Consider the following 18,915-nt stretch of genomic DNA (forward strand, 5'->3'; position numbering starts at 1 on the left):
GAATTGTTTTTCATTCTTGCTTAATATAAAAACTTTAGCTGATCAACAGTCTGTGTTTGCCATTGTCTGATTTTGCACTTTATAATGCAGCATACAGTGTATCACAAAAGTGAGTACACCCCTCACATTTCTGCAAATATTTTATTATATCTTTTCATGGGACAACACTATAGAAATAAAACTTGGATATAACTTAGAGTAGTCAGTGTACAACTTGTATAGCAGTGTAGATTTACTGTCTTCTGAAAATAACTCAACACACAGCCATTAATGTCTAAATGGCTGGCAACATACAGTGCCTTGCAAAAGTATTCAGCCCCCTTGAACTTTTCAACCTTTTGCCACATTTCAGGCTTCAAACATAACGATATGAAATTGTAATTTTTTGTGAAGAATCAACAACAAGTGGGACACAATCGTGAAGTGGAACGAAATTTATTGGATATTTTAAACTTTTTTTAGAAATAAAAAACTGAAAAGTGGGGCGTGCAATATTATTCAGCCCCCTTGCGTTAATACTTTGTAGCGCCACCTTTTGCTGCGATTACAGCTGCAAGTCGCTTGGGGTATGTCTCTATCAGTTTTGCACATCGAGAGACAGAAATTTTTGCCCATTCTTCCTTGCAAAACAGCTCGAGCTCAGTGAGGTTGGATGGAGAGTGTTTGTGAACAGCAGTTTTCAGCTCTTTCCACAGATTCTCGATGGGATTCAGGTCTGGACTTTGACTTGGCCATTCTAACACCTGGATAAGTTTATTTGTGAACCATTCCATTGTAGATTTTGCTTTATGTCTTGGATCATTGTCTTGTTGGAAGATAAATCTCCGTCCCAGTCTCAGGTCTTTTGCAGACTGCAACAGGTTTTCTTCCAGAATGGTCCTGTATTTGGCTCCATCCATCTTCCCATCAATTTTAACCATCTTCCCTGTCCCTGCTGAAGAAAAGCAGGCCCAAACCATGATGCTGCCACCACCATGTTTGACAGTGGGGATGGTGTGTTCAGGGTGATGAGCTGTGCTGCTTTTACGCCAAACATAACGTTTTGCATTGTGGCCAAAAAGTTCGATTTTGGTTTCATCTGACCAGATCACCTTCTTCCACATGTTTGGTGTGTCTCCCAGGTGACTTTTTATAGATATCTTTGAGAAATGGCTTTCTTCTTGCCACTCTTCCATAAAGGCCAGATTTGTGCAGTGTACGACTGATTGTGTCCTATGGACAGAGTCTCCCACCTCAGCTGTAGATCTCTGCAGTTCATTCAGAGTGATCATGGGCCTCTTGGCTGCATCTCTGATCAGTCTTCTCCTTGTTTGAGCTGAAAGTTTAGAGGGACGGCCGGGTCTTGGTAGATTTGCAGTGGTCTGATACTCCTTCCATTTCAATATGATCGCTTGCACAGTGCTCCTTGAGATGTTTAAAGCTTGGGAAATCTTTTTGTATCCAAATCCGGCTTTAAACTTCTCCACAACAGTATCTCGGACCTGCCTGGTGTGTTCCTTGGTCTTCATGATGCTCTCTGCGCTTTAAACAGAACTCTGAGACTGTCACAGAGCAGGTGCATTTATACGGAGACTTGATTACACACAGGTGGATTCTATTTATCACCATCAGTCATTTAGGTCAACATTGGATCATTCAGAGATCCTCACTGAACTTCTGGAGTGAGTTTGCTGCACTGAAAGTAAAGGGGCTGAATAATATTGCACGCCCCACTTTTTAGTTTTTTATTTCTAAAAAAAGTTTAAAATATCCAATAAATTTCGTTCTACTTCACGATTGTGTCCCACTTGTTGTTGATTCTTCACAAAAAATTACAATTTCATATCGTTATGTTTGAAGCCTGAAATGTGGCAAAAGGTTGAAAAGTTCAAGGGGGCTGAATACTTTTGCAAGGCACTGTAAGTGAGTACACCCCACAGTGAACATGTCCAAATTGTGCCCAAAGTGTCAATATTTTGTGTGACCACCATTATTATCCAGCACTGCCTTAACCCTCCTGGGCATGGAATTCACCAGAGCTGCACAGGTTGCTACTGGAATCCTCTTCCACTCCTCCATGATGACATCACGGAGCTGGTGGATGTTAGACACCTTGAACTCCTCCACCTTCCACTTGAGGATGTGCCACAGGTGCTCAATTGGGTTTAGTCCATCACCTTTACCTTCAGCTTCCTCAGCAAGGCAGTTGTCATCTTGGAGGTTGTGTTTGGGGTCGTTATCCTGTTGGAAAACTGCCATGAGGCCCAGTTTTCGAAGGGAGGGGATCATGCTCTGTTTCAGAATGTCACAGTACATGTTGGAATTCATGTTTCCCTCAATGAACTGCAGCTCCCCAGTGCCAGCAACACTCATGCAGCCCAAGACCATGATGCTACCACCACCATGCTTGACTGTAGGCAAGATACAGTTGTCTTGGTACTTCTCACCAGGGCGCCGCCACACATGCTGGACACCATCTGAGCCAAACAAGTTTATCTTGGTCTCGTCAGACCACAGGGCATTCCCGTAATCCATGTTCTTGGACTGCTTGTCTTCAGCAAACTGTTTGCGGGCTTTCTTGTGCGTCAGCTTCCTTCTGGGATGACGACCATGCAGACCGAGTTGATGCAGTGTGCGGCTTATGGTCTGAGCACTGACAGGCTGACCTCCCACGTCTTCAACCTCTGCAGCAATGCTGGCAGCACTCATGTGTCTATTTTTTAAAGCCAACCTCTGGATATGACGCCGAACACGTGGACTCAACTTCTTTGGTCGACCCTGGCGAAGCCTGTTCCGAGTGGAACCTGTCCTGGAAAACCGCTGTATGACCTTGGCCACCATGCTGTAGCTCAGTTTCAGGGTGTTAGCAATCTTCTTATAGCCCAGGCCATCTTTGTGGAGAGCAACAATTCTATTTCTCACATCCTCAGAGAGTTCTTTGCCATGAGGTGCCATGTTGAATATCCAGTGGCCAGTATGAGAGAATTGTACCCAAAACACCAAATTTAACAGCCCTGCTCCCCATTTACACCTGGGACCTTGACACATGACACCAGGGAGGGACAACGACACATTTGGGCACAATTTGGACATGTTTACTGTGGGGTGTACTCACTTATGTTGCCAGCTATTTAGACATTAATGGCTGTGTGTTGAGTTATTTTCAGAAGACAGTAAATCTACACTGCTATACAAGCTGTACACTGACTACTCTAAGTTATATCCAAGTTTCATGTCTATAGTGTTGTCCCATGAAAAGATATAATGAAATATTTGCAGAAATGTGAGGGGTGTACTCACTTTTGTGATATGTGACATGTGACATGTACTATGTGGCTACAAAGCCGCTTGGTTGTAGCGCATGCAGAATGAGGCCTGGCATTGTCTTGCTGAAATAAAGACAGACTTTCCTGGAAAAGATGTCACCTGGATGGCAGCATGTGTCTCTGTAAAATTACAATATATGCATTTGCGTGAATGCTACCTTGCACATATGCATGTCACCCTTGCTGTTGACACTAATGCACCCCCTTGCCATAACAGATGTTTTGCACCTTTTACTAATAACAGTCTAGATCAGGGGTCGGCAACCTAAGGCACGCGTGCCAAAGCTGGCACGCGATACACGTTTGCCTGGCACGCTCGCAGCCCTGCACATAAAAAGTGTATTTTATGTGCAGGGCTGCGAGTTATTAGTTGGATCCGTCCCTACACTTTATGCCTCGTTCCCTACCTCTTGATTAACCTTAACAAGCATAAATTACTCCACCTTAACACCATTCGCCACCTCCTCCTATGGCCAATTAAGGTGGAATGATTTATGCTTGTTTAAGGTAATCAAGGTGTCGGAGTGAGTCGGCTTTCAATGCGAACTTTAGTATAATATGGCTGCTAAACGCGCAAAAGTGGATGTTCGTTCATTTCAACAAGACTGGACAGATTTGTATGGATTTATTCAACAAAATGACCGGGCTGTATGTGCCATATGCTGTGAAAGCGTCGTTAGTCGCACATCAAGTGTGCGCCGTCATTTTGAGACAAAGCACCAAAGCTCATTTAGGGATGATGCTGAAAAAAACGAATCAATCAAACGAGCAATTTCAAGGTACTATAAACAGACGAGTGTTCTTAAAAATTTAAGCCATGGTAAAAGTTATGCCACACTTGCAAGTTACAAGATAGCTCAGTGCATTGCTAAACGTGGAAAGCCATTTACTGATGGAGAATACATTAAAGAAGCCTTTTGTGCAGCAAGTGATTTGTTTGACGGTTTGACGAACAAAAACACTATCATTGCTAGGATTAAAGACGTGCCTGTTTCAGCAAGAACAGTTGAGCGTCGTATCACAGATATGGCGGGTAATATCAGGGAGCAGCAGGTGACCGGACTGAAGGACTGCGCTGTGTTTAGCGTTGCGCTTGATGAAAGCGTGGATATTAATGATTTGCCTCGTTTGGCAGTTGTGGCCAGATTCTGTGACTCTGTTGGAGTACGAGAGGAGTTATGCTGTTTAAAACCCATGTACGGCACCACAAAAGGTGAGGACTTGGCTAAAACCTTTGTTGAATATTTTGAAAGGATTGCCGTTGATATTCAAAAAATCGTTGCAATCACCACTGATGGCGCCCCCGCAATGGTGGGAAAGCAAAAAGGATTCGTCAAAATAATTGAAGACAAAATTGGGCACCCTGTTCTTAAATTTCACTGCATAATACACCAGGAAAATCTGTGTGCAAAGATGTCGAATTCTGATCTTAACACAGTGATGGCAACGGTTGTGAAAATCGTGAATTTTCTGCGAGCTCGCTCTGCCTTAACTCACAGGCAGTTCCAAGCACTGCTTGATGAAATGGATTGTGCATACAAAGACATCCCGCTTCACTCCAGTGTCCGGTGGCTGAGTAGTGGAAAAGTGCTTGAGAGTTTTGTGAACTGCATTGATGCAATCAAAGCATTTCTTGTTGACAAGGACCAGAATTACCCAGAGCTGGAAGATGTCAGATGGCTTGAGAAACTTATGTTTTTGACTGATATTACATCACACTTGAATGAACTCAATGTTTGCATGCAGGGAGCTGGACAAACAGTCATGGGGCTGTTTGAGACATGGAAGTCATTCACATCCAAGCTTAAAGTTTTTGCAGAAGATATAGAAAAGGGGACATTTCGCTATTTCAAACACTTGAGAGAGATCTCCACTCGAAATTCAGTCAGAACAGCCAACATTTCCATGTACATGAGAGAACTTGAGTTGGAATTTGCCAGGATATTCCAAGATTTCCAGACACATGGACCAATGTTTTCCTTTCTCATTCATCCGGACAAACTTAGTGTGAAAGACATGGACTTGTCAATTTTCCAATGGATAGGCATTGATGGTTTTGAAATGCAGCTGATTGACTTTCAGAGCTCATCTCTGTGGACAATGAAGTTCTGTGAACTGCGGACTTCACTTGAAACATCTAAAGAAAATGCACAGTCCCTGTTCATGTGTTGGACATCACTGCCAGAAAAATATGACTGTTTGAAGAAGGTTGCATTGGCGATGCTGTCAGTCTTTGGATCAACATATCTGTGTGAGCAGATCTTCTCACACATGAATTCCATCCTCAACCCCTCACGAAGCAGGCTTACTGCAGACCACTCTGAGAACTGTGTTCAGCTCAAAGTCACCTCATATACACCACAGATAGATCATCTTTGCAGAGAAAGTCAGGGACAAGGATCACACTGACATGTAAGTTTAATTAGCTGATTAATTGGTTTATGTCACATACACATCAACTGTTTGTGTTATATGACTAATGTATTCCATGGCACACTGAGTACTTCATTTTCAATTAATTTTTTTTTATTGGCACAGTGTACAAAAAAGGTTGCCGACCCCTGGTCTAGATGGTCCTTTTTGTTTTTGGAACAGGGAACTCTTTTTTTTCACAAAACAAGCTGAACGTGGACTTATCTGACCACAGAACCATAGATCCAGAGAACTCTCAGCGTTTCTACGTAGAATTAATGTTTGGCTTTCTCTTTGTGTTGAAGAGTTTCAGGTTGCATTTCTTGATGCATTGACAGACTGTGCTAAGTGACAACTTTCCAAACTACACCCAAACCCATGCAGAAAGGACCATTGGTGTAAACCTGCCCACATTGCTGGATCTGCATGCCTCCAGAACCAGGAAGCGCCCAGGGAAAATCATCACTGACCCGTTTCACCCTGGTCATAACCTGTTTCAGTGCCATCCATCATGCCGAAGCTTCAGCCACATAAAAACCAGAAGCGAGCTTCCATGTAACCAAAAACAAATTCCTTGTATGTGTGAGCATACTTGGCCAATAAAGCCTGATTCTGATTCTATTATCTCTACACTGGCTGACAATTGAATTCCGCATTAATTACATAATACTTTTACTAACCAATAAAGCGCTACATGGCCTGGCTCCACAATATCTGGGTGAACTTATTGAGCACTACAACCCAGCATGTTCACTTTGTTCACAAGGTACATAGTTACTTATAGTTCCTAGAATAAAAAAAACAGCTGGTGTTTTCTTACATCTCTCCACAGCTGGAATAATCTTCCAGCCTCTGTTCAGGATTCAGACACAGTCTCACTGTTTAAGTCCAGATTAAAAACATGTTTATTTATTCAGGCTTTTGATTAATCTTTCCAAACTAGGGGTGTTTTGCTCCGATTCTGGGGGTCTGGTGCTCTCATGTTTGTTGGATTTGCTGACACTGCGTGCTGGCTTCTGGCTGCACCTGATTTCTGAGCCCTAGGACCAGAGCTGCCCACCCCGATTATAGACAAAGGTGCAGAGTTTGGGGGTTCTAGGTCATAGAAACTTGTGGTGATCTGGGATATTGGGTTGCTGTCGTTCTGCCTCTCTTGTTCGATCCCTCAGGCTTGTTGATGGTGGGGGAGATTGGTGCTGACATCATGTGAAAGTCTTTACTGACTGTTACCTGCTAGCGCTCCCATTTAGTTATGCTGTAATAATTAGGGGTGCCAGAGTCTCATGCTACTGACATTCTACTGTCAATGACTTCACATTTTAATCCCATCTTTTTTTGTTTACCCCAAGGTGGTTCTGACAGAAATCTGTTTACCCTCCCGAGGTTGAAGCCTGGAAGTCCATGCATTTTTAACAAAACAGTACAAACTACATGCTGCACACATAACAAAGTGTTAGAGTAAGAAGAGAATATGGGTACTGGACTGGTCTTACACATATGAAAAATGCAACATTGCCAGCCCTGTACTGCTGCACACCTTGAAATGTGTTTGCAGGAAAAATGAAACAAAATAACACCTGAAACACTTCAATGCTTGGTGTCCTTGGTGCAAAAACATATTTGAAGTGTTGTGTTAATGAATGGTAATATAACAAAATGGTAAATGCTTTATTTACTGTTTTTAAAATGTGTTGCAGGCCTGAAATGTAGGAATAGATGTATATTAACAAATGAAATGAAGTTGTTGATCATAATGTCTGCAATTAAATAAAAATCAAGGTAAATGTAAGAAACACTGCATTATTTAAATTTATAATAACTTTTTTCTGATTTCAGGTTGTACTACCTACCAGTAGTGGATTCACTGAGGAACAGCTGATTTTATTCCGAAGTGTAAAATATTACCAAAAGGTTTTTTGACTATTGTTCTGATTTAATCCTCATTTCAGGAAACTGAGAATTATTAGACCATACATTTTCCCCCCTTTTTTCCTTTTCCTTCAGTTGTTGCTGCTTTTGTATTTGATAAGAGTACTGATGTGGTCTTCTGCTGTTCCACCTAAAGGTGATGGGTGTCTTATTTTTATACTCATAATTAGTTGAGTTACCATAGTCTTTCTTTTAGCTTAAACCAGTATGATTTCTCCCTCTGCTTCTACAGCAATGCATTTGTGGTAGCAGAACTTTAACTCACTGGATGTTGTTTGAGTTTATTTTCCCCCATTCTGTGTCAACTCTAGTGACGGCCTATATAAAAATCCTATGAAGTGATTATCATCAAGAATTTCAGTTAGCACATAGACTATTTTAAAATTTAATTAGTTGCCCTTAAGAATAAAAAGCATAAATTAGGACTTTTTAAACACTAAGTTCTAAACTTACACCAAACATGCAAGACAAAAACTATCACTTACTGTCCATAAAACTATGTAAAAATAATATAGTTAAACAGTATGCCAGTAAACAGTAAATTTTATTTTACCACTGTTTATTCTGGGTCAGGGTCACATTTTTACCGGAAACACCGGACAAAAGAAAGAAATACACCCCAACCCGGGTGCCAATCCATTGATTGGCTTTCTCTATCCGTCCCCCAGACACAGCAAATCATGTCTGTGTAGGTGCCCGACAGTGTGATACCACCTGCTGAGATTTGATCCCAGATTTATCAAAGGTGGGCCATCGTAATAGAGCTCTTGCGCCATCCTTGAGCCTCAACTGTGTTATGTGAACTTTTATTTTGAAGAAGCTTCCCCGATTAACCAAAAATTAATTCCGTTATGGTTGCTCGTTTCACAGAACACATTTCTAAGTAGTATAGTTTAAGACGACAGTTGTAAAATTTTTAATTGTCTGTTTTTATGTCCACGTTTTGAAGACGGTTTACTGCGCCGCGGAGTCTAACGGTAAATTATTTTTTAAGCTTTATAGGCACAATTTCATAACCAGACTGTCGAAATTGCATTGCAAGTCACTTTTTATAATACTGGTAAAACCTCGACGTTGCTGACCTCTGTAACGCCTTTACTAAGATTACATGTTTAACATACATGCTCTAATAGTATTCCTATTTCAATATCAATGTTTTAAACAGTATCACTGCAGGAACTATGTGGTTTCATCCGTTACCAATTCACCTAGTGCTGGACAATAATTCGATATCGATATATATCGCGATAGAAAATGTTTCAATAACGGTGATATGATTTTTAAACAAATTAGATCGATATGCATTACGTCAGTGCGCTTTGCCCGTGTTACTTTTTTGCGGAAGGATTTCTGCACGCAGGTGTTCCCACAGGGACGCAATTCAACAGCGCACCTCAAGCGAGTAGTTCTCCATCAAAACAGTGCAGTTACACACTCAACATAAATGTCAACCACCAACACAATTACAGAAGAAGTACTAGTACTGAGTACTGATACCAGTTATTAATATTACTTCGTATTAGTTGTGGCGCGCTACGAATAAAGGCACCAACGGGATATTCGCGTTCCACTGTTGCCAGATTGGGCGGTTTTCCTCCTAATTGGGCGTTTTTTTTTTTTCAAAAACAATTTAATAGCAGTTAAATAACACTTCTATTGAAAATAGAATATTCAATTTTAACATGCCCCAGCATTGTAGAAGGCTATTAAAAGTAAAGTCAATTTTCAATGCTGATTTGGCTTAATAGTGTTGGTCAGAATGTATCATATTCTTGAAAGAAAATTAAAATTTGTTTTCCATGCATTCACACTAGCATGTTCTGGGGTTCAAATGAGTCTCATCAGTACACACAAGTTTGCAATCAAATGATCAAGTATTGCAAAGGAATATCTTTGAAATTCTGTTAAGGTTATAGGCTATATCGGAATTATATCGTATCGACCGAAATTAGGAGTTATATCGTGATATAAATTTTAGCCTTATCGTCCAGCCCTAAATTCACCTTATAGTGGAATGTTTCAACACAGTGTAATTTAGATATCCATTATACTTTTCACTCCTCCTTTAACCCCTGCCTCTACTTTTTGGGTGTGTTTTAAGTGGCACCAATTTAAAATTTGTTTATAATTACAATTTACATTTTAAATTTTAGAGACGTTGTGAGTAAATACATTCATTACCGTAACACATTTCTTATTGGAAATATGAAACAACTAATGTTTTCACTTTTTTCGATGCCAAGCACTTCAACAGACTCAGTTGTGGGTATCACCTAAAATGACATATTGACAAATGATTATATATATATATATATATATATATATATATATATATATATATATATATATATATATATATATATATATATATACACACAGTGTATCACAAAAGTGAGTACACCCCTCACATTTCTGCAGATAATTAAGTATATCTTTTCATGGGACAACACTGACAAAATGACACTTTGACACAATGAAAAGTAGTCTGTGTGCAGCTTATATAACAGTGTAAATTTATTCTTCCCTCAAAATAACTCAATATACAGCCATTAATGTCTAAACCACCGGCAACAAAAGTGAGTACAGCCCTAAGAGACTACACCCCTAAATGTCCAAATTGAGCACTGCTTGTCATTTTCCCTCCAAAATGTCATGTGATTTGTTAGTGTTACTAGGTCTCAGGTGTGCATAGGGAGCAGGTGTGTTCAATTTAGTAGTACAGCTCTCACACTCTCTCATACTGGTCACTGAAAGTTCCAACATGGCACCTCATGGCAAAGAACTCTCTGAGGATCTTAAAAGACGAATTGTTGCGCTACATGAAGATGGCCAAGGCTACAAGAAGATTGCCAACACCCTGAAACTGAGCTGCAGCACAGTGGCCAAGATCATCCAGCGTTTTAAAAGAGCAGGGTCCACTCAGAACAGACCTCGCGTTGGTCGTCCAAAGAAGTGCACGTGCTCAGCGTCACATCCAACTGCTGTCTTTGAAAGATAGGCGCAGGAGGGCTGTCAGCATTGCTGTAGAGATTGAAAAGGTGGGGGGTCAGCCTGTCGGTGCTCAGACCATAAGCCGCACACTACATCAAATTGGTCTGCATGGCTGTCACCCCAGAAGGAAGCCTCTTCTGAAGTCTCTACACAAGTAAGCCCGCAAACAGTTTGCTGAAGACATGTCAACAAAGGACATGGATTACTGGAACCATGTCCTATGGTCTGATGAGACCAAGATTAATTTGTTTGGTTCAGATGGTCTCAAGCATGTGTGGCGGCAATCAGGTGAGGAGTACAAAGATAAGTGTGTCATGCCTACAGTCAAGCATGGTGGTGGGAATGCCATGGTCTGGGGCTGCATGAGTGCAGCAGGTGTTGGGGAGTTACATTTCATTGAGGGACACATGAACTCCAATATGTACTGTGAAATACTGAAGCAGAGCATGATCCCCTCCCTCCGGAAACTGGGTCGCAGGGCAGTGTTCCAGCATGATAATGACCCCAAACACACCTCTAAGACGACCACTGCTTTATTGAAGAGGCTGAGGGTAAAGGTGATGGACTGGCCAAGCATGTCTCCAGACCTAAACCCAATAGAACATCTTTGGGGCATCCTCAAGCGGAAGGTGGAGGAGCGCAAAGTCTCGAATATCCGCCAGCTCCGTGATGTCGTCATGGAGGAGTGGAAAAGCATTCCAGTGGCAATCTGTGACGCTCTGGTAAACTCCATGCCCAGGAGAGTTAAGGCAGTTCTGGGAAATAATGGTGGCCACACAAAATATTGACACTTCAGGAACTTTCACTAAGGGGTGTACTCACTTTTGTTGCCGGTGGTTTAGACATTAATGGCTGTATATTGAGTTATTTTAAGGGAAGAATAAATTTACACTGTTATATAAGCTGCACACAGACTACTTTTCATTGTGTCAAAGTGTCATTTTGTAAGTGTTGTCCCATGAAAAGATATACTTAAATATCTGCTGAAATGTGAGGGGTGTACTCACTTTTGTGATACACTGTATATATACGTATATACATATACAGTGTATCACAAAAGTGAGTACACCCCTCACATTTCTGCAAATATTTCATTATATCTTTTCATGGGACAACACTATAGACATGAAACTTGGATATAACTTAGAGTAGTCAGTGTACAACTTGTATAGCAGTGTAGATTTACTGTCTTCTGAAAATAACTCAACACACAGCCATTAATGTCTAAATAGCTGGCAACATAAGTGAGTACACCCCACAGTGAACATGTCCAAATTGTGCCCAAATGTGTAGTTGTCCCTCCCTGCTGTCATGTGTCAAGGTCCCAGGTGTAAATGGGGAGCAGGGCTGTTAAATTTGGTGTTTTGGGTACAATTCTCTCATACTGGCCACTGGATATTCAACATGGCACCTCATGGCAAAGAACTCTCTGAGGATGTGAGAAATAGAATTGTTGCTCTCCACAAAGATGGCCTGGGCTATAAGAAGATTGCTAACACCCTGAAACTGAGCTACAGCATGGTGGCCAAGGTCATACAGCGGTTTTCCAGGACAGGTTCCACTCGGAACAGGCTTCGCCAGGGTCGACCAAAGAAGTTGAGTCCACGTGTTCGGCGTCATATCCAGAGGTTGGCTTTAAAAAATAGACACATGAGTGCTGCCAGCATTGCTGCAGAGGTTGAAGACGTGGGAGGTCAGCCTGTCAGTGCTCAGACCATACGCCGCACACTGCATCAACTCGGTCTGCATGGTCGTCATCCCAGAAGGAAGCTGACGCACAAGAAAGCCCGCAAACAGTTTGCTGAAGACAAGCAGTCCAAGAACATGGATTACTGGAATGCCCTGTGGTCTGACGAGACCAAGATAAACTTGTTTGGCTCAGATGGTGTCCAGCATGTGTGGCGGCGCCCTGGTGAGAAGTACCAAGACAACTGTATCTTGCCTACAGTCAAGCATGGTGGTGGTAGCATCATGGTCTTGGGCTGCATGAGTGTTGCTGGCACTGGGGAGCTGCAGTTCATTGAGGGAAACATGAATTCCAACATGTACTGTGACATTCTGAAACAGAGCATGATCCCCTCCCTTCGAAAACTGGGCCTCATGGCAGTTTTCCAACAGGATAACGACCCCAAACACAACCTCCAAGATGACAACTGCCTTGCTGAGGAAGCTGAAGGTAAAGGTGATGGACTAAACCCAATTGAGCACCTGTGGCGCATCCTCAAGTGGAAGGTGGAGGAGTTCAAGGTGTCTAACATCCACCAGCTCCGTGATGTCATCATGGAGGAGTGGAAGAGGATTCCAGTAGCAACCTGTGCAGCTCTGGTGAATTCCATGCCCAGGAGGGTTAAGGCAGTGCTGGATAATAATGGTGGTCACACAAAATATTGACACTTTGGGCACAATTTGGACATGTTCACTGTGGGGTGTACTCACTTATGTTGCCAGCCATTTAGACATTAATGGCTGTGTGTTGAGTTATTTTCAGAAGACAGTAAATCTACACTGCTATACAAGCTGTACACTGACTACTCTAAGTTATATCCAAGTTTCATGTCTATAGTGTTGTCCCATGAAAAGATATAATAAAATATTTGCAGAAATGTGAGGGGTGTACTCACTTTTGTGATACACTGTATATATATATATATATATATATATATATATATATATATATATGATTAACCATGTAACCAATCAATAGTAAACACTTCAGTAACTACACATTAACAATCATCCTCGAAGTCAGCTATGCTTAATTATCAATCATTCATGCAGTGATTGCAAGTCAACCTTGGAGTTGTCCTCTGCTAGAAGAATAATGCAGGGTAGATTAAGTTCAAAATCAGGGTGCAGCGGTACACTAACCCTGTACCTTTGAGATCCAGGGATCTGGTGTTGGGATGTGCACTTGTCACTGCGTTCTCAGTGCTGACCCAAAGCTCGAATAAATAGGACGGTTGCTTCAGGAAGGGCATTTGGCATGCCAACTGTGCCAAGTCTGGTATGCAGACTAGATCTACTGTGGTGACCCCTAAATATGTGAGCAGCTAGGGCTGGACGATAAGGCTAAAATTTATATCACGATATAACTCCTAATTTCGGTCGATACGATATAATTCCGATATCGATACCTCTTTTCTGTTTTCTGGCAAGAAATACAAGCTGAATACACCACTGAATTAGTTCTTCATCTCTTATCAGCTATTTCATCTGCTTCTTTGTCAGCTGTGGACAGTGGTGGAGCCAGACAATTTCCATAGGGGTGGCCAGACTGAGACCATTGCTCACACAGGGGTGGCACAGAAACTGTCTGATACCTTATTTTTGTATGTGGCTAGTAGCTGTTGATCTAGTAGTGTTTTGGTCACTCACTCGTTTACCTATACAGGCAGTGAGTACCATGTAGAATTACATCAAGCCTAGCATAATAAGCTTTTTATTTTTTCTCATTTTCCCTGTGAAAAACTAAAATATAGCCTATAACCTTAACAGAATTTCAAAGATATTCCTTTGCAATACTTGATCATGTGATTGCAAACTTGTGTGTACTGATGAGACTCATTTGAACCCCAGAACATGCCAGTGTGAATGCATGGAAAACAAATTTAAATTTTCTTTCAAGAATATGATACATTCTGACCAACACTATTAAGCCAAATCAGCATTGAAAATTGACTTTACTTTTAATAGCCTTCTACAATGCTGGGGCTTCTTAAAACTGAATATTCTACTTTCAATAGAAGTGTTATTTAACTGCTATTAAATTGTTTTTTCCAATTAGGAGGAAAACCGCCCAATCTGGCAACAGTGGAACGCGAATATCCCGTTGGTGCCTTTATTCGTAGCGCGCCACAACTAATACGAAGTAATATTAATAACTGGTATCAGTACTCAGTACTAGTACTTCTTCTGTAATTGTGTTGGTGGTTGACATTTATGTTGAGTGTGTAACTGCACTGTTTTGATGGAGAACTACTCGCTTGAGGTGCGCTGTTGAATTGCGTCCCTGTGGGAACACCTGCGTGCAAAAATGCTTCCGCAAAAAAGTAACACGGGCAAAGCGCACTGACGTATGCATATCGATCGAATTTGTTTAAAAATCATATCACCGTTATTGAAACATTTTCTATCGCGATATATATCGATATCGAATTATTGTCCAGCACTATGAGCAGCTGAAAAAAATGAGAATGGAAGGTGCAAAGGATCCACGAAAGGATCAGCGTGTTATGGATGTCTTCTATCCGTCTCATCAAAATCTTAGCTAAAATGTTATGTTCATCACAAAGTAGTCCAATAGTGGCCTGGATTAGGAAAGGACGTAGGCGACCTCAGAGATTCATTGAATACCTCCAATAAGAGAGGGGATAGCAGGTTGTTGAATTCCTTTAAAAAATCTATCCCAAACCCATTGGGTCCAGGGGATTTTCCGCTCTTTAGAGACCTAATTGCTTCAGTGAGTTCATCTGAGGTGATGCGACAGTCTAGTTCTATAGTCTGTGCGGGGTCTAAAAGAATTTAAGTTTATCCATGAATGAGTTTAAAGCAGTAGCGTTGATTGGGCCATCTGATGTGTAGAGTAAGGAGTAATAACTTTTAAAAACCTTACTAATGTCTCTACGATGGGCCACTGGGTTTCCAAGAGTGTCTTTAATGTGGTATGTTAATCTGAAAGCAGCTTGCCTTCCTAACTGGTGTACTAAACCACTTTTTCTCCCCATATTCATAGAAGAAACATTGTGATCGTAGAATGGAAGCTTTAGCATGTTTAGTGGAAAGAGTTCTGGAGGGGGGGATAAAAGATATCTGATGTAATGTAACGAAGTAATAATAATTTGTTACATTACTTAAGTATTTTTTTTGATTATCTCTACCTTACTTGAGTTTTAAAATTTCCATTTACTTTTACTCCACTACATTTCCTAAATAAAAAGTATACTTTTACTCCGATACATTTTCTTTATGCAAATTTGATACTCATTACTACAAAATAAAATGGCAGTTTGGTAGCTAAATGATGTTAGATGTGCGACGAATCTCTGAACTGCGCTTGTAAGTTAGATCAATGGTTAAGCATATTAATGCACAGGTGCAAACAAGTTCTCTGTCAGATCCTAGCAGCAACATGTGTAGTGACTGGCGAGAACACCCATGGCCATATTTACAAGAAATGTTTTCATATGTCGGAGTAAAAGTTTCTTCGTATTGGATAAATCTACCCAAACATACGGAAATGTTGGCATTTCAGAACTCCCCATTAGGGTTGGGCGGTATGACGATATTACCGTATACCGCGGTATTGAAAAATGGTGACGGTATTCAAAAATGGTGACGGTATTTTTTAAATGTGAAGCGCCAAATTTCTGCTTCAGGTTTACCTTGAAAACTGAGACTTTAGGACATGCTCACATCCACAGTGAGGGAGGGGTGGGAGGGGTAGGCGGTTGGAGGTCGCTGATTGGCTGTGGGGTTCTCACTGGTGTAAGCTGATAACACAGAGAGACGAGTGAAGAGCCACACTGGCTAGCGTTAGCTGTGAGCTAACAAGCAGAAACTAAAAAACGGCTCGTCTTTTAATTTTTCAAAATCAACATTTTTTATCAGTTCAACCGGAAATGAACACAAGCGCGTGCATGCGCGGACATGTACTTATTTACTAAATAGTATATCTTCAGTGTAAATCGAGCACAAGTGTTGAGAAAAAGGAGCAAACAGTAATAATAACGTTACGCCCAATCCGCTGTTCTGACTCTTGTCTGCCATAGATTTTCCTGCCTATGTAAGAACTATTTTTTCCTAAATAAAAGCGCTATATTAAGAAAAAAGAACGTCTCACCTTTCGTGTAATGTGAGTTATAAAATATATTGTCTGGCCCTTTAAGAAAGTTAAGCGCACTATAGGGCGTAGGGAGCGAGTGTGTAGGGAAGAGATCGGATTTGTACCGTTTCCGTGTTCGTGTTTTGCACGGAGCTTGTGTGACATTTAAAGTAGCGTTCTCGTTAACCACTCAAATGTTTGGACTTTGAATTATTTTAACATTATTTTACATCACCGTCATTGCAACATGAACATTTACATTCATATTTTTTGTTACGATATAGAACTTAATTCTAGATTACAGGCATAACTAATCGTACACGTTCATACACTTTTAAGAAATATCTGTAACTATAAAGTACGCAGTTAACTTTTGAAATATATTGAAGTGTTTAGCCTGCTGTTATTCTGTTTTGTGTGGGCAGAGAGAGATTACAATGCCAAAATGTTATGTGTTAATGTTTGTGTTAAAGTGTAATTGATACACATGCATTTATACTTATGCGTATTTATTATAGATCAGACAAGATAAGCAATGTTTGACGTTCAGATTGTTAAATCTTTTTATAATAAAATATTGAAATATTGTAATTACACTCGTGTGTACACCAGGGGTCGGCAACCTAAGGCGTGTGCCAAAGCTGGCACGCGATACACGTTTGCCTGGCACGCTCGCAGCCCTGCACATAAAAAGTGTATTTTATGTGCAGGGCTGCGAGTTATTAGTTGGATCCGTCCCTACACTTTATGCCTCGTTCCCTACCTCTTGATTAACCTTAACAAGCATAAATTACTCCACCTTAACTCCATTCGCCACCTCCTCCTATGGCCAATTAAGGTGGAATGATTTATGCTTGTTTAAGGTAATCAAGGTGTCGGAGTGAGTCGGCTTTCAATGCGAACTTTAGTATAATATGGCTGCTAAACGCGCAAAAGTGGATGTTCGTTCATTTCAACAAGACTGGACAGATTTGTATGGATTTATTCAACAAAAAGACCGGGCTGTATGTGCCATATGCTGTGAAAGCGTCGTTAGTCGCACATCAAGTGTGCGCCGTCATTTTGAAACAAAGCACCAAAGCTCATTTAGGGATGATGCTGAAAAAAACGAATCAATCAAACGAGCAATTTCAAGGTACTATAAACAGACGAGTGTTCTTAAAAATTTAAGCCATGGTAAAAGTTATGCCACACTTGCAAGTTACAAGATAGCTCAGTGCATTGCTAAACGTGGAAAGCCATTTACTGATGGAGAATACATTAAAGAAGCCTTTTGTGCAGCAAGTGATTTGTTTGACGAACAAAAACACTATCATTGCTAGGATTAAAGACGTGCCTGTTTCAGCAAGAACAGTTGAGCGTCGTATCACAGATATGGCGGGTAATATCAGGGAGCAGCAGGTGACCGGACGGAAGGACTGCGCTGTGTTTAGCGTTGCGCTTGATGAAAGCGTGGATATTAATGATTTGCCTCGTTTGGCAGTTGTGGCCAGATTCTGTGACTCTGTTGGAGTACGAGAGGAGTTATGCTGTTTAAAACCCATGTACGGCACCACAAAAGGTGAGGACTTGGCTAAAACCTTTGTTGAATATTTTGAAAGGATTGCCGTTGATATTCAAAAAATCGTTGCAATCACCACTGATGGCGCCCCCGCAATGGTGGGAAAGCAAAAAGGATTCGTCAAAATAATTGAAGACAAAATTGGGCACCCTGTTCTTAAATTTCACTGCATAATACACCAGGAAAATCTGTGTGCAAAGATGTCGAATTCTGATCTTAACACAGTGGTGGCAACGGTTGTGAAAATCGTGAATTTTCTGTGAGCTCGCTCTGCCTTAACTCACAGGCAGTTCCAAGCACTGCTTGATGAAATGGATTGTGCATACAAAGACATCCCGCTTCACTCCAGTGTCCGGTGGCTGAGTAGTGGAAAAGTGCTTGAGAGTTTTGTGAACTGCATTGATGCAATCAAAGCATTTCTTGTTGACAAGGACCAGAATTACCCAGAGCTGGAAGATGTGAGATGGCTTGAGAAACTTATGTTTTTGACTGATATTACATCACACTTGAATGAACTCAATGTTTGCATGCAGGGAGCTGGACAAACAGTCATGGGGCTGTTTGAGACATGGAAGTCATTCACATCCAAGCTTAAAGTTTTTGCAGAAGATATACTGTAGAAAAGGGGACATTTCGCTATTTCAAACACTTGAGAGAGATCTCCACTCGAAATTCAGTCAGAACAGCCAACATTTCCATGTACATGAGAGAACTTGAGTTGGAATTTGCCAGGATATTCCAAGATTTCCAGACACATGGACCAATGTTTTCCTTTCTCATTCATCCGGACAAACTTAGTGTGAAAGACATGGACTTGTCAATTTTCCAATGGATAGGCATTGATGGTTTTGAAATGCAGCTGATTGACTTTCAGAGCTCATCTCTGTGGACAATGA

At 41.1% G+C, this 18,915-nt stretch overlaps 1 protein-coding gene across 1 annotated transcript in view; it reads left to right on the top strand.

Moving 5' to 3' along the window:
* The first annotated feature begins 8,519 nt into the window (after positions 1–8,519).
* Positions 8,520–18,915, top strand: part of mtif2 (mitochondrial translational initiation factor 2) — a 56,468-nt gene continuing 46,072 nt past the window's right edge. The window contains exon 1 of the mRNA XM_062996774.1: positions 8,520–8,623. The gene's annotated coding sequence lies outside the window, so the exon portion shown is untranslated. The remainder of the gene's footprint in view (positions 8,624–18,915) is intronic.

This window comes from Trichomycterus rosablanca, chromosome 6, assembly GCF_030014385.1.
Source record: "Trichomycterus rosablanca isolate fTriRos1 chromosome 6, fTriRos1.hap1, whole genome shotgun sequence".
NCBI classification, from domain to species: Eukaryota; Metazoa; Chordata; class Actinopteri; order Siluriformes; family Trichomycteridae; genus Trichomycterus; species Trichomycterus rosablanca.